Source organism: Arachis hypogaea, chromosome 20, assembly GCF_003086295.3.
Source record: "Arachis hypogaea cultivar Tifrunner chromosome 20, arahy.Tifrunner.gnm2.J5K5, whole genome shotgun sequence".
NCBI classification, from domain to species: domain Eukaryota; kingdom Viridiplantae; phylum Streptophyta; class Magnoliopsida; order Fabales; family Fabaceae; genus Arachis; species Arachis hypogaea.
This window is the reverse complement of record NC_092055.1, coordinates 41,581,362-41,594,994: the sequence shown is the minus strand read 5'-3', so window position 1 is coordinate 41,594,994 and position 13,633 is coordinate 41,581,362. Positions and strand designations below refer to the sequence as shown.

General features: G+C 38.2%; 1 non-coding gene across 1 annotated transcript; it reads right to left on the bottom strand.

Moving 5' to 3' along the window:
• Positions 1 to 5,708: 5,708 nt before the first annotated feature.
• Positions 5,709 to 5,816, bottom strand: LOC112788590 (small nucleolar RNA R71). The gene has a single exon (XR_003195950.1). It is a non-coding gene; the product is annotated as a small nucleolar RNA R71 (small nucleolar RNA).
• Positions 5,817 to 13,633: the final 7,817 nt, after the last annotated feature.

Below are 13,633 nucleotides of genomic sequence, written 5' to 3'. Positions count from 1 at the left end.
TTGGGTGTTCTAACCCACCTATGGAGGAAGCCAACACCTCGGACTCTACTTCCATTGATGGCAAGGTGAGCGATCAAGATATGGACATGGAGGATCCCAGACCCACCTGGCAGATCACTGATGGCATGGAGGACCGTGTTGAGCATTAAGTGTGGGGAGGTCGGTAACTGACTCTCGAAGGTAACAACTCTCTCTCAACACCAATACTTTAATTTTCTTGTGTTACATAGGATAACTTGCATGAGTAGTTAGTTGCTTGCATTTAGGTACTACTTGGTTGAAGTGATAATTTCTTTTACAAGACACTGCTTTAAAGCATTTTACTAATTTGAAAAATTTTTTTGTTGAACATTGCTTGAAGGAATTTATATAAGGAACATGGTTTTAGAGCTCAAACACACAAAACCAGTGAGATTTTGAACCTATTTGATTAGTTGCATCTTATCAACCAATGTTTTATTTTTGTGTGTGTTGTTCTCTCTAAATTTGTGATCTTTGTCTTGCTTGATTCTATATTTCTATTGTTTGATGTATGCATGCACTTACGTGATTGAGGCCTTGTTTTACTATAGCTCACATACCCATATGGTCTTACCCTATCATTACCCTTTGCAACCCAATGTTGAGCCTATTTTATCCCATTTATTCCTTATTTTAGTACATCATTAACTCTAAGCGGAAAAAAATAAATGTCCCTAATTTGAATCCTTGGTTAGCTTAGACTAGTGAGAGTGCATATGAACTAAGTGTAGGGAATTTGGGTTTGGGAAATACCTGGTTAGGGAATTAGGTATTTTTTATTATTATATAAAAATGTGAAAATAGTTTGGGCACTTGTTCATGCATCCAGCACATTAATCATATGCATTAACTCACTGAAAAAAATAAAAATAAATAAATAAAAGAAAAAAACAAAAATAAATAATAAGGACGGGAAAAAAAAATAAAAAGAGAAAGCAATAAAAAGGGGACAAAATGCCCCAAAGCTAATAAGTGAACGAATGCATATGATTTGTACTCGAAAGATACCAAGGTGCATGAATTTGTGGAAAAATAGTCAATGGGTAGCTAGGCTTTGCATTGTGATAACATGGAATGTCTTAGGTTAGGTGGGAAGTTTAGGTTAATCAAGGATTCGGATTTTAGTCCACTTAACCAAATACATTCCTACCTTGACCCTAACCCCATTATAACCCTTGAAAAGACCTCTTGATATGTGTATTTGTGTATTAAATATTGTTGATTGGTAGAAGAAGAGCAAGCCTTAGAAAGCAAGATTAGTAGAGAGCCGTGAGAATCGACCCTCAAACACTAGAGTGATTCGAGCGTATACACTTCCGGAGAGGGTTCGATGCTCGATTCTTTGTTCCCGACTTTCATGAGCTTTCTTCTTGCAAGTCTACTTGTACTTTATTTTGAGATTTGAATTAGTGGAATCTAGTTTATGTTTATCCTTGGAGAATTTTTTTACTTTTAACCAAGTAGGTAAAAGCATTTAGCACGTAGTTGCATTCTTATAGATAAATTGCATTGCATAAGTCTCACCATTTTTCCTTCACTCTTTTGTTTCCATTGAGCTTAGCATGAGGACATGCTAATGTTTAAGTGTCGGGAGATTTGACACCACTATTTTATGATATATTTTGGAATGAATTGAGTGGGTTTTGTCAACTATTCTCACACTTATTCATGTAAATTGCATGTTTTTAAGTTTCCTTCTTAATATCGTGCTATAATTAAAAACATGCTTTCTAGGCCTTAAAATTGCTAATTTTAATCCTCTCTTATTATCATTCGATGATGTGATATGTGTGTTAAGTATTTTCAGGTTTTATAGGGCAAAAATGGCTTAGAGGATTGAAAAGAAACATGCAAAAGTGGAAGGAACATAAGGAATTAAGGATTTCAAAATCTGGTAGCGATGCGCACGCGTGGATGACGCGTACGCGTGGCCAGGAGCAAGGTTCAGCGACGCTGATGAGCGGATAATTTATATGCTTTTTGGCATTATTTTTACATAGTTTTCAGTATGATTTAGTTAGTTTTTAGTCTATTTTTATTAGTTTTTATTTAAAATTCACATTTCTGGACTTTATTATGAGTTTGTATGTTTTTCTATGATTTCAGGTATTTTCTGGCTGAAATTGAGGGACCTGAGCAAAAATCAGATTCAGAGGTTGAAGAAGGACTGCAGATGCTGTTGGATTCTGACCTCCCTGCACTCAAAGTGGATTTTCTGGAGCTACAGAACTCCAAATGGCGCGCTTCTAATTGTGTTGGAAAGTAGACATCCAGGGATTTTCAGAAATATATAATAGTCCATACTTTGCCTGAGTTTAGATGATGCAAACTGGCATTGAACGCCAATTCCATGTTGCAGTCTGGCGTTCAGCGCCAGAAACAAGTTGCAAAGTGGAGTTCAATGCCAGAAACACGTTACAAACTGGCGTTCAACTCCAAGAATGACCTCTCCACGTGAAAGCTTCATGCTCAGCCCAAGCACACACCAGGTGGACCCCGGAAGTGGATTTCTACATTAATTACTTACTTCTGTAAACCCTAGTAGCTAGTCTAGTATAAATAGGACTTTTTACTATTGTATTTTCATCTTTGGATTATCTTTTGATCTTTAGATCATGTTTGGGGGCTGGCCATTCGGCCATGTCTGAACCTTCATCACTTATGTATTTTCAACGGTAGAGTTTCTACACACCATAGATTAAGGTGTGGAGCTCTGCTGTTCCTCAAATATTAATGCAAAGTACTACTGTTTTTCTACTCAATTCAACTTATTCCGCTTCTAAGATATTCATTCGCACTTCAATATGATGGATGTGATGATCGTGACAATCATCATCATTCTCAACTTATGAACGCGTGCCTAACAACCACTTCCGTTTTACCTTAGATTGAATGGATATCTCTTGGATATCTAATACAGGGGACCGAGTCCAAGTTATTAGTGTCTTCGTGGTATAAGTTAGAACCCATGGATGGCCATTCCTGAGATCCGAAAAGTCTAAACCTTGTCTGTGGTATTCCGAGTAGGATCTGGGAAGGGATGGCTGTGACGAGCTTCAAACTCGCGAGTGCAGGGCGTAGTGACAGACGCAAAAGGATCAATGGATTCTATTCCAGTTTGATCGAGAACCGACAGATGAATAGCCGTCGTGACAGAGCATCTTGGACCATTTTCACTGAGAGGACGGGAAGTAGCCATTGACAATGGTGATGCCCAACATACAGCTTGCCATGGAAAGGAGTAGGAAGGATTGGATGAAGACAGTAGGAAAGCAGAGGTTCAGAGGGACGAAAGCATCTCTATACGCTTATTTGAAATTCTCACCAATGAATTACATAAGTACCACTATCCTATTTTATATTTTATTTATTTTCATCCACTATAATTTCTTAATACAATTTAATCCGCCTGACTGAGATTTACAAGGTAACCATAGCTTGCTTCAAGCCGACAATCTTCGTGGGATCGACCCTTACTCACGTAAGGTTTATTACTTGGACGACCCAGTGCACTTGCTGGTTAGTTGTACGAAGTTGTGAAACAGATATAAGATCATGAACGTGCGTATTGAGTTTTTAGCGCTGTTACCAAGAAATGGAATGATCACGATTTCGCACACCAAGTTTTTGGCGCCGTTGCCGGGGATTGTTCGAGTTTGGACAACTGACGGTTCATCTTGTTGCTCAGATTAGGTAACTTTATTTTAATTTTAACCTTTTTGTTTTTATTATTCTTATTTTCGAAAAATCCAAAAAAAAATTTATAAAATCATAAAAATCAAAAATATTTTTGTGTTTCTTGTTTGAGTCTAGAGTCAAGTTTTAAGTTTGGTGTCAATTGCATCTTTTTAATTTTCTAAAAAAAATATATTTTCGAAAATTTCATGCATTGCATTCTTCATGATCTTCAAGTTGTTCTTGGCCAGTCTTCTTGTTTGATCTTCATATTTTCTTGTTTTGTGTCTTTTCTTGTTTTTCATATGCATTCTTGAATCATTAATGTCTAAAGAATAAGAATTTTTAAGTTTGGTGTCTTGCATGTTTTCTTTTCTTGAAAATTTTTCAAAAATAAGTTCTTGATGTTCATTTTGACATTCAAAGTGTTCTTGGTGTTCATCTTTGTATTCAAAGTGTTCTTGCATATTTTTCTTGTTTTGATTCATAATTTTCAAGTTTTGAGTCTTTTTGATGTTTTTCTCTTTCATCATTAAAAATTCAAAAATAAAAAAAAATATCTTTCCCTTTTTCTTCTCATCAAATTCGAAAATTTGAGTTGACTTTTTCAAAACTTTTTAAAATTTAGTTGTTTCTTATGAGTCAAATCAAATTTTCAATTTAAAAATTCTATCTTTTTCAAATCTTTTCAAAAAAATTCAAATCTTTCTCATTTTTCTTTTATAAATTTCGAAATTTTCAAATTTTATTTTCAAAATCTTTTTCTTATTTTTATTTCATATTTTCGAAATTAATGCTAATAACTAATATGATTGATTCAAAAATTTCTAGTTTGTTACTTGCCTAGTAAGAAAGATTCAACCTTTAAACTATAGAATCATATCTTTTTAGTTTCTTGTTAGTCAAGTAATCAACTTTGATTTCAAAATCAAATCTTTTTAAATTTCTTTTTCAAATCTTTTTCAAATTAAGTTTCAATTATATCTTTTTCAAAATCAATTTCAAAATCTTTTCTAACTTCTTTTCTAACTTCCTATCTTTTCAAAATTTAATTTTCAAATCTTTTTCAAACCAATCCTATCTTTTTGTTTCAATCATATCTTTTTCAAAACTACCTAACTAACTCTCTATCTCTAATTTTCGAAAATCACCTCTTCTTTTTCAAAATTCCTTTTTAATTAATTAATTGTTTTAAATTTAATTTAATTTCATTTTTCTTTTTAATTTTCAAATTTTAATTCTAATTTTAATTAAAAACAAAAATATTTTTCTTTTATTTTTATTTAATTTTCGAAATTCTCTTCCCCTCATCTCTTTCTAATTATTTTATTTATTTACTAACACTTCTCTTCATCTAAAAATTCGAACCCTCTCTTCCTCCTGGTGTTCGAATTTCTTTTCTTCTACTCACATAGAAGAATCTCTATACTGTGACATAGAAGATTCCATTTTTTCTTTGTTATTTCCTTCTTTGTCATATGAGCAGGAACAAGGATAAGAACATTCTTGTTGAAGCTGATCCTGAACCTGAAAGGACTCTAAAAAGGAAACTAAGAGAAGCTAAAATACAACAATCCAGAGACAACCTTATAGAAATTTTCGAACAGGAAGAGGATATGGCAGCCGAAAATAATAATAATGCAAGGAGGATGCTTGGTGACTTTACTGCACTTAATTCCAATTTACATGTAAGAAGCATCTCCATCCCTGCCATTGGAGCAAACAACTTTGAGCTGAAACCTCAATTAGTTTCTCTGATGCAGCAGAACTGCAAGTTTCATGGACTTCCATCTGAAGATCCTTTTCAGTTCTTAACTGAATTCCTGCAGATCTGTGATACTGTTAAGACCAATGGGATTGATCCCGAGGTCTACAGGCTTATGCTTTTCCCGTTTGCTGTAAGAGACAGAGCTAGAGTGTGGTTGGACTCTCAACCTAAAGATAGCCTGAACTCTTGGGATAAGCTGGTCACAGCTTTCTTAGCCAAGTTCTTTCCTCCTCAAAAGCTTAGTAAGCTTAGAGTGGATGTTCAAACCTTCAGACAGAAAGAAGGTGAATCCCTCTATGAAGCTTGGGAGAGATACAAGGAACTGACCAAAAGGTGTCCTTCTGACATGCTTTCAGAATGGACCATCCTGGATATATTCTATGATGGTCTGTCTGAGCTATCAAAGATGTCACTGGACCATTCTGCAGGTGGATCCATTCACCTAAAGAAAACACCTGCAGAAGCTCAAGAACTCATTGACATGGTTGTAAATAACCAGTTCATATACACTTCTGAAAGGAATCTTGTGAATAATGGAACGCCAGTTTAAAAGGGAGTTCTTGAAATTGATACTCTAAATGCCATATTAGCTCAGAATAAAATATTGACTCAACACGTCAAAATGATTTCTCAAAGTCTGAATGGAATGCAAGCTGCATCCAACAGTACTCAAGAGGCATCTTCTAAAGAAGAAGCTTATGATCCTGAGAACCCTGTAATAGCAGAAGTGAATTACATGGGTGAACCCTATGGAAACACCTATAATCCTTCATGGAGAAATCATCCAAATCTCTCATGGAAGGATCAAAAGCCTCAACAAGGCTTTAATAATGGTGAAAGAAACAGTTTTAGCAATAGCAAGCCTTTTTCATCATCCACTCAGCAACAGACAGAGAGTTCTTAGCAGAATCCATCTAGCTTAGCAAATATAGTCTCTGATCTATCTAAAGCCACTTTAAGTTTCATGAATGAAACAAGGTCCTCCATTAGAAATCTGGAAGCACAAGTGGGCCAGCTGAGTAAAAGGATCATTGAAATCCCTCCTAGTACTCTCCCAAGCAATACAGAAGAGAATCCAAAAGGAGAGTGCAAGGCCATTGAACTAATTACCATGGCTGAACCTGTAAGGGAGGGAGAGGACGTGAATCCCAGTGAGGAATACCTCCTGGGACGTCCAGAGATCAATAAGGAGCTTCCCTCTGAGGAACCAAAGGACTTTGAGGCTCATCTGGAGACCATAGAGATTCCATTAAACCTCCTTATGCCATTCATGAGCTCTGATGAATATTCTTCTTCTGAAGAGAATGAGGATGTTACTGAAGAGCAAGTTGCCAAGTACCTTGGTGCAATCATGAAGCTAAATGCCAAATTATTTGGTAATGAGACTTGGGAAGATGAACCTCCCTTGCTCATCAATGAACTGAGTGATCTGGATCAACTGACATTACCTCAGAAGAAACAAGATCCTGGAAAGTTCTTAATACCTTGTACCATAGGCACCATGACCTTTGAGAAGGCTCTATGTGACCTTGGGTCAGGGATAAACCTCATGCCACTCTCTGTAATGGAGAAACTGGGAATCTTTGAGGTGCAAGCTGCCAGAATCTCACTAGAGATGGCAGACAACTCAAGAAAATAGGCTTATGGACTAGTAGAGGACATGTTAGTAAAGGTTGAAGACCTTTACATGCCTGCTGATTTCATAATCCTAGACACTGGGAAGGAAGAGGATGAATCTATCATCCTTGGAAGACCCTTCCTAGCCACAGCAAGAGCTGTGATTGATGTGGACAGAGGATAGTTGGTCCTTCAACTGAATGAGGACTACCTTGTGTTTAAAACTCAAGGTCCTCCTTCTGTAACCATGGAGAGGAAGCATGAAAGGCTTCTCTCAGTACAGAGTCAAATAAAGCCCCCACAATCAAACTCTAAGTTTGGTGTTGGGAGGCCTCAGCCAAACTCTAAGTTTGGTGTTGAATCCCCACATCCAAACTCTAAGTTTGGTGTTGGGAATCTATAAAATTGACCTGATCACCTGTGTGGCTCAGTGAGAGCCCACTGTCAAGCTATTGACATTAAAGAAGCACTTGTTGGGAGGCAACCCAATGTTATTTAATATATTTTATTTTATTTTCTCTTTGTTATCTCATGATTTACTAGGTTGATGATTATGTGGAGTCACAAAAACTACAAAAAAAATTCAAAAACAGAATGAAAAATAGCATTGAAAACAGAACACCCTGGAGGAAGGGCTTACTGGCGTTTAAACGCCAGTAAGGAGCATCTGGCTGGCCTTTAACGCCAGAACAGAGCATGAAACTGGCGTTAAACGCCTGAAACAAGCAGCATTCTAGCGTTTAAACACCAGGAATGCACCCCAAAGGAAAACTGGCATTCAATGCCAGAAACATGCTGCAGACTGGCGTTGAACGCCCAAAACAAGCATGGAAGTGGCGTTTAACGCCAGAAACATGCTGGAATCTGGCGTTAAATGCCAGGATTGCCTACAAAGGGCATTTACACGCCTAATTGGAGCAGGGATGATTAAAGTCCTTGGCCCACTGGATCTGTGGATCCCACAGGATCTCCTTAGGATCTGTGGACCCCACAGGATCCCCACCTACTTCTTCTCTCCTCTTCACACCTTTTCATAACTCTCTTCCCCAAATACCCCTCACCAATCAACTCAATCACTCTTTCCCATCACCTCTTCACCACTCACATCCATCCTCTCTTCCCCAAAAACCCCACCTACCTTTAAATTCAAAATAATTTCCTTCCCAAACCCACCCTAAATGGCCGAATCCTAACCCCTCCCCACTCCTATATAAACCCCTCATTTCTTCTCTCCTTTTCACACAATACAACCTTCTCTTCACCCCTTGGCCGAATTCACCTTCTCCCTCCATCTCCTCTATTTTTCTTCTTCTTCTACTTCTTTCTTTCTTCTTTTTACTCAGGGACGAGCAACCATTTTAAGTTTGGTGTGGTAAAAGCATAGCTTTTTATTTTTCCATAACCATTCATGGCACCTAAGGCCAGAGAAACCTCTAGAAAGAGGAAAGGGAAGGCAATTGCTTCCACCTCTGAGTCATGGGAGATGGAGAGATTCATCTCTAAGGTCCATCAAGACCACTTCCATGAAATTGTGGCCAAGAAGAAAGTGATCCCTGAGGTTCCTTTCAAACTCAAAAAGAATGAGTATCCGGAGATCCGTCTTGAAATCCAAAGAAGAGGTTGGAAAGTTCTTACCAACCCCATTCAACAAGTCGGGATCCTAATGGTTCAAGAGTTCTACGCAAACGCATGGATCACAAGGAACTATGATCAAAGTGTGAACCCGAATCCAAAGCATTGGCTTACCATGGTTCGGGGAAAATACTTAGATTTCAGTCCGGAAAATGTAAGGCTGGCGTTCAACTTGCCAATGATGGAAGAGAACGCACGCCCCTACACAAGAAGGGTCAACTTTGATCAAAGGTTAGACCAAGTCCTCATGGACATATGTGTGGAAGGAGCTCAATGGAAAATTGACTCAAAAGGCAAGCCGGTTCAACTAAGAAGGCTTGACCTCAAACCAGTAGCTAGAGAATGGTTGGAGTTCATTCAACGCTCAATCATTCCTACTTGCAACCGGTCGGAAGTTACTGTAGACCGGGCCATCATGATTCATAGTATCATGATTGGAGAAGAGGTGGAAGTTTATGAGATTATACCTCAAGAACTCTACAAGGTGGCTGACAAGTCCTCTAATTTGGCAAGAATTATTGGGAACAAATCAACACTTTCCTAGGAGAATTAAGTTCCAACATGGGACAACTAAGGGTGGAGCACCAAGAGCACTCTATCATCCTCCATGAAATTAGAGAAGATCAAAGAGCTATGAGAGAGGAGCAAGAAAGACAAGGAAGAGACATAGAGGAGCTCAAAAGCACCATTGGTTCTTCAAGAAGAGGAAGACACCACCCTCACTAAGGTGGACTCATTCCTTAATCTCCTTGTTTATTTATTTTCCTGTTGTTTTTCGATTTTTGAGCTTTATGTTTTATCTATGTTTGTGTCTTTATTACATGATCATTAGTGCCTAAGTGTCTATGCCTTAAAGTAGTGAATATGAATCCATCACCTCTCTTAAATGAAAAATGTTTTAATTACAAAAGAACAAGAAGTACATGGTTTTGAATTCATCCTTGAAACTAGTTTAATTATTTTGATGTGGTGGCAATACTTTTTATTTCTGAATGTATGCTTGAACAATGCATATGTCTTTTGAAGTTGTTGTTTATGAATGTTAAATATGTTGGCTCTTGAAAGAATGATGAAAAGGAGAAATGTTATTTGATAATCTGAAAAATCATAAAAATGATTCTTGAAGCAAGAAAAAGCAGTGAATACAAAAGTTTGCGAAAAAAATAAAATAAAATAGCGAAAAAAAAGAGAGAAAAAGAAAAAGCAAGCAGAAAAAGCCAAAATCTCTTAAAACCAAAAGGCAAGAGCAAAAAGCCAATATCCCTTAAAACCAAAAGGTAAGGGTAATAAAAAGGATCTAAGGCTTTGAGCATCAGTAGATAGGAGGGCCTAAAGGAATAAAATCCTGGCCTAAGCGGCTAAACCAAGCTGTCCCTAACCATGTGCTTGTGGCGTGAAGGTGTCAAGTGAAAACTTGAGACTGAGCGGTTAAAGTCGAGGTCCAAAGCAAAAAGAAGAGTGTGCTTAAGAACCCTGGACACCTTTAATTGGGGACTCTAGCAAAGCTGAGTCACAATCTGAAAAGGTTCACCCAGTTATGTGTCTGTGGCATTTATGTATCCGGTGGTAAAACTGAAAAACAAAGTGCTTAGGGCCACGGCCAAGACTCATAAAGTAGCTGTGTTCAAGAATCAACATACTGAACTAGGAGAATCAATAACACTATCTGAACTCTGAGTTCCTATAGATGCCAATCATTCTGAACCTCAATGGATAAAGCGAGATGCCAAAACTATTTAAGAGGCAAAAAGCTACAAGTCCCGCTCATCTGATTGGAGCTATGTTTCATTGATATTTTGGAATTTATAGTATATTCTCTTCTTTTTATCCTATTTGATTTTCAGTTGCTTGGGGACAAGCAACAATTTAAGTTTGGTGTTGTGATGAGCGGATAATTTATACACTTTTTGGCATTGTTTTTACATAGTTTTCAGTATAAGTTGGTTAGTTTTTAGTCTATTTTTATTAGTTTTTAATTAAAATTCACATTTCTGGACTTTACTATGAGTTTGTGTGTTTTTCTGTGATTTCAGGTATTTTCTGGCTGAAATTGAGGGACCTGAGCAAAAATCAGATTCAGAGGTTGAAGAAGGACTGCAGATGTTATTGGATTCTGACCTCTCTGCACTCAAAGTGGAGTTTCTGGAGCTACAGAACTCCAAATGGCGCGCTTCCAATTGAGTTGGAAAGTAGACATCCAGGGCTTTCCAGCAATATATAATAGTCCATACTTTGCCCGAGTTTAGATGACACAAACTGGCGTTAAACGCCAGTTCCATGTTGCAGTCTGGCGTTCAGCGCCAGAAACAAGTTGCAAAGTGGAGTTCAACACCAGAAACACGTTACAAACTGGTGTTCAACTCCAAGAATGACCTCTCCACGTGAAAGCTTCATGCTCAGCCCAAGCACACACCAAGTGGGCCTCGGAAGTGGATTTCTACATCAATTACTTACTTCTGTAAACCCTAGTAGCTAGTCTAGTATAAATAGGACTTTTTACTATTGTATTTTCATCTTTGGATTATCTTTTGATCTTTAGATCACGTTTGGGGGCTGGCCATTCGGCCATGTCCTTCATCACTTATGTATTTGGAGCTCTGCTGTTCCTCAAAAATTAATGCAAAGTACTACTGTTTTTCTACTCAATTCAACTTATTCCGCTTTTAAGATATTCATTCGCACTTCAATATGATGGATGTGATGATCGTGACAATTATCATCATTCTCAACTTATGAACGCGTGCCTGACAACCACTTCCGTTCTACCTTAGATTGAATGGATATCTCTTGGATATCTAATACAGGGGACCGAGTCCAAGTTATTAGTGTCTTCATGGTATAAGTTAGAACCCATGGATGGCCATTTCTGAGATCTGGAAAGTCTAAACCTTGTCTGTGGTATTCCGAGTAGGATCTGGGAAGGGATGGCTGTGACGAGCTTCAAACTCGCGAGTGCTGGGCGTAGTGACAGACGCAAAAGGATCAATGGATCCTATTCCAGTATGATCGAGAACCGACAGATGAATAGTCGTGCCGTGACAGAGCATCTTGGACCATTTTCACTGAGAGGACGGGAAGTAGCCATTGACAACGGTGATGCCCAACATACAGCTTGCCATGGAAAGGAGTAGGAAGGATTGGATGAAGACAGTAGGAAAGCAGAGGTTCAGAGGGACGAAAGCATCTCTATACGCTTATCTGAAATTCTCACCAATGAATTACATAAGTACCACTATCCTATTTTATATTTTATTTATTTTCATCCACTATAATTTCTTAATACAATTTAATCCGCCTGACTGAGATTTACAAGGTGACCATAGCTTGCTTCAAGCCGACAATCTCCGTGGGATTGACCCTTACTCACGTAAGGTTTATTACTTGAACGACCCAGTGCACTTGCTGGTTAGTTGTACGAAGTTGTGAAACAGATATAAGATCATGAACGTACGTATTGAGTTTTTAGCGCCGTTACCAAGAAATGTAATGATCACGATTTCGCACACCAGACGCGTATGCGTGGCTGACGCGTATGCGTGGCTGACGCCTACGCGTAATGAGCGTCACGTGCTGTATTTAACAGAACTTGCTTAGGGCGATGATGAGGGGATTTATACCCTTTTGGCATTGTATTTACATAGTTTTTAGTATGTTTTAGTTACTTTTTATTATATTTTTATTAGTTTTTATTCAAAAATCACATTTCTAGACTTTACTATAAGTTTGTGTATTTTTCTGTGATTTCAGATATTTTCTAGCTGAAATTGAGGGACCTGAGCAAAAATCTGATTTAGAGGCTGAAAAAGGACTGCAGATGCTGTTGGATTCTGACCCTCTTGCACTCCAAGTCGATTTTCTAGAGCTACAGAAGCCCAATTGGTGTGCTCTCAATTGCGTTGGAAAGTAGACATCTTGGGTTTTCCAGCAATATATAATAGTTTATACTTTGCTCGAGATTTGATGGCCCAAACCGGCGCTAAAAGCCAGCCTAAAACTTTCTGGCGTAAAATGCCAGAACTAGCACCAGAATTGGAGTTAAACGCCCAAACTGGCACCCAAGCTGGCGTTTAACTCCAAGAGTGGCCTATGCACGTGAAAGCTTCAATGCTCAGCCCAAGCACACACCAAGTGGGCGTCGGAAGTGGATTTCTGCACTATCTACACTTAGTTACTCATTTTCTGTAAATCTAAGTTACTAGTTTAGTATAAATAACACTTTTTACTATTGTATTCATATCTTTTGATCATCTTTTGATCATTTTAGATATGAGACTTGGACTTGGAGGCTTGCCATTCGGCCATGCCTAGACTATTTTTACTTATGTATTTTCTACGGTGGAGTTTCTACACCTCATAGATTAAGGTGTGGAGCTCTGCTGTTCTTCATGAATTAATGCAAGTACTATTATTTTTTTTCAATTCACGCCTACTTCTTCTCCAAGATATACTCTCGTACTTAATTCAGTTAAGTCAGAATGAAGGGGGTGACCCGTGACAATCACCCAATCTTCATTACCCGCTTAGCCAAGATCCGCGTGCCTGACAACCACAAGCGGTCTACATGATGTTCAACGTAGTCATTGGACGACAGCTGGAGTATATTCTCTTGAGTCTCTAATACACGGACCGAGTCTGTGAGATTAGGATCTTCGTGGTATAGGCTAGAACCAATTGGCAGCCATTCTAGAGATCCAGAAAGTCTAAACCTTGTCTGTGGTATTTCGAGTAGGATCTGGGAAGGGATGACTGTGACGAGCTTCAAACTTGCGAATGTTGGGCACAGTGACAATGTGCAAAAGGACAAGGGTCCTATTCCAACGCTAGCAGGAACCGACAGATGATTAGTCTGCGGTAGCTGTACTTGGTATCTTTCATCCGAGACGAGAAATCCGACAGTTGATTAGCCGTGCAGAGATCGTA